We start from the raw sequence: 3,432 nt of genomic DNA on the forward strand, positions 1-3,432 counted from the left end.
TTATGAACATATAGCAATGAGATGCCAAAATGTTTACTGCCACACTGTGGGCATGGTTTATTTTGTGGGTGTGGCTTGCCTGCCATGTGACCAGGTGGGAGTAGCTTGACAATCATGTGACCACTCTCCGTAGCTCTCTGCCCGTTTCATATAAAATAATTCCGCTCACCATTAAAAGGTTGCCTGCTTGTCAAGACTCAAAAATCTTTTTTGGGGGGTTTCTGCATTGACCTGACTTTGTTGGCCAAGAACTGCTTCCAGGTTGTCCTTCTGGGCTGCTGCAGCATTCAACTCTTCTACACTGATTCCCTCCTTTTAATTTTAGGGGCTAAATGATGAAACAAAAGAGGAGATCCTGCTGGGAACATTCATGTATGATACCGAGAAGGAATTAATTCAGACATTCCAGCTGAAGGTAAACTAGAAATGGGAGAAGTGGGGTAGAGGTAAAACTAAAGTAGGATAGAGTAAAACCGAAGGGGCTGTGTCAGAGGGAGTTCTTTTGAAAGAATCTCTCCAATTTCTGCCCCATCTACTAAAAATCAGACAACTTTTAATTCAGTACTTTAAGGAGTGGATTAGGCCAGAGCTGGAAAACCAGAGCTCCTCCTGAGGAAATATAGTTTAGATAATCTGTGGCACTACACAGATAGTCCCCGACTTACAACAGTTCACTTAATGGCTGTTCAAAGTTTCAGTAGCATTGAAGAAAGTGATTTATGACCATTTTTTCACACGTGTAACCATTGCAGCACCCCTATTTGTACACTTGACACCTGACTCACATTTTGGACAGCTGCAGTGTCTCGGGGTCCATGTGATTAACTTTTGCAACCTTCTGACAAGCAAAGTCAATGGGGAAACCAGATTCACTTAACAATTTGTTAAGTAACAATGTATTTCTAATTAAACAAATATGGCAAGAAAAGTCGTAAAATGGGGCAAAACTCACTTAGCAAAGGTCTCACTCAGCAACATAAATTTTGAGCTCAATTGGGGTCATATGTTGAGGACTATATATATTGATGGGAGCCAATGGGACATAGCAAAACAAAAAACAAAAAAACCCACCATAAATCTTCTTTCTGATGAATAACAATCCCAAAGCAGTTATATCAGCATTTGGGAAACAGGTCTACAGATTTATTTTATATATTTATTTGATTTTTATGACGCCCTTCTCCTTAGACTCAGGGCAGCTTACAACATGTTAGCAATAGCACTTTTTAACAGAGCCAGCATATTTTCCCCATAACCCAGGTCCTGATTTTACCCACCTTGGAAGGATGGAAGCCTTATTCAACCTTGAGCCGGTGATGAGATTTGAACCGCTGACCTACAGATCTACAATCAGCTTCAGTGGCCTGCAGTACAGCATTCTACCTGCTGCGCCACACCGGCTCTTGTATATAGATATACAGTATAGGCTTTGCACTCTTCTATTAAACCGATAGAGCCATTCAAGAGGATGACTTCGTCTCGATTGCTTTTTATTATGATTGTTCTTTTCCCTCATCTACATTTCAGAATGAACAAGAGAAGGTGTTCCAGTATGTAAAGATAAAAGTGGAGAGCAACTGGGGAAATCCAGAGTACACGTGCATTTATCGAATCAGGGTGCATGGAAAGATGGCCAATATAAACCATTGGGCAAGAAAGTGGATGAAATCTCCCAAGATAAATAAAGAAAAACAGGAATATGAACATTTATACTGAGCAAGTGTAAAAAGCACCTAGAACTTGCTCCAGATTTTCCCACCAGGGGAAAATGGGAAAGAAAACATGAGGATATACTAATGATGTTGAGTTATTTGACTAACAGGTTTCAGTTTGATTTCAGTTGAAAATTCAGTTAGAATTGTTGTTAAAGTAGTGGTTGTTAAACTAATGTAGTTGTTAAACTAATGTTGATTTCAGTTGAAAATTCAGTTAGAAATGTTGTTAAAGTAATGTAGTTGTTAAAGTAATGTGTAGTTGTGAAACTAATGTGAGTAGCATGAGTCGATTCTGTGCAATCTCTCAAAAAGATGAGGTGACTGGAGGTGATCTCCCAATAAAATATTTCAGTTCAGATTACAGCATAGAGGCAAATGTACAGAGATATTAAAAGTTAAAATAAATGAGTCATATTTCCTACAAAAATTACCTTAATGTGAAAGACTAATAATACACACAATAAGTATCAAGAAATGGGGTAAATATCCATGTAGTTATAAAATTATGTCTTAATGAATCACTCTGTTGACTGAAAAATAATATGTATAAAGAAAAGCAGTGTCATGAAATGTTAAGGAGCTTTCAACTAAGGCTCACCCTCCATAGATTTGTACACACTGAACAACCTTTCAGCTTTAAATTTACAGGTAACTCGAAAAACATTTCAATAACAAAAATATACTTTCCACTCAGTTGATGAGCCTGGTGTAGTGTTGGCTATCTTGTTTAACATGTTCCAAGCCATGCAATCCTTCTATGGGTCAATAAATCCTTTTTAGGAAGAAAATTATTTGAAAAGATAAATATAAGGCCAATGATTCCAACAGGCAAATTAATTGTTAAAGAAAGTTAGCTTACCAGAACCAGAAGAATTTGTCTGCTTTCACCTTAATTCCACATATCTTTTTCCTTTAGGGAAAATAAATCAGAAAAGGTTAGCATTGTGGCTATATGTGTCATACTCATGTGATGGGCATTGCCCAACCAGATGGCTGGGTTCCATAATGTGATAGGATAAAGGTGAAGCCAATAATCCAAGACTTAAAACTCTCCAGTTCATTCCTATTTATTCCAGGCTGCACATGTATTATAATACCTTCCCGTGCATAACTCCCTAGATAAAATGAGATCTTTCAAAAGTCATAGATACATACATATTTCTTGTGTGAATGGATTAGTCAAGACAGCAAGAAGACATGAAAAGCGCCTGGGAAGATGAGCAAATTATCAGCAAATGAATTATATGGGCTCCTCAGTTTGGGCTCAAGACAATGGAGAATATGTTGGCAGATGATGGGACGCCCCCAATCGCATGCTGATTATCATTGGCTCTTTTCATTTTCTCCCACTCTCTGGAAATCAACACAAAATTTGTCATTGGCTCCCAAGGAACAAAATGAAAAACATTTAAACGGGGGGGGGGGGGGGGGGGGAGACGGGAAGACTCTCTAACAATGGATTAGTTCCAGAATTAACTTACAGTATCTTCCCAGGTGCTTTTCTTGTCTTCTTGCTGTCTTCCGCAAAATTATTCTACAGCACTAGAAGCTCTCCCATCATCCACATCCATTAGGCCTTTCATTTTAAGTTTCCAATTTTGACAGGCTTGCACTTCTGGCCTGCTAAATTGCCTGAGAGAATCATTTTAGATCAACCTACTTTACTTAGCCCTTTTAAAGAATCTTTCACACTCTCACTGGAACAAAGAAAAGGGTA

General features: G+C 38.3%; 1 protein-coding gene across 1 annotated transcript in view; it reads right to left on the bottom strand.

The window, feature by feature from the left end:
• LOC139159570 (SUN domain-containing protein 3-like) overlaps nt 1-3,432 on the bottom strand; it is a 221,618-nt gene that overhangs the window by 150,731 nt on the left and 67,455 nt on the right. The window lies entirely within an intron of this gene.

This window comes from Erythrolamprus reginae, chromosome 2, assembly GCF_031021105.1.
Source record: "Erythrolamprus reginae isolate rEryReg1 chromosome 2, rEryReg1.hap1, whole genome shotgun sequence".
NCBI lineage: Eukaryota > Metazoa > Chordata > Lepidosauria > Squamata > Dipsadidae > Erythrolamprus > Erythrolamprus reginae.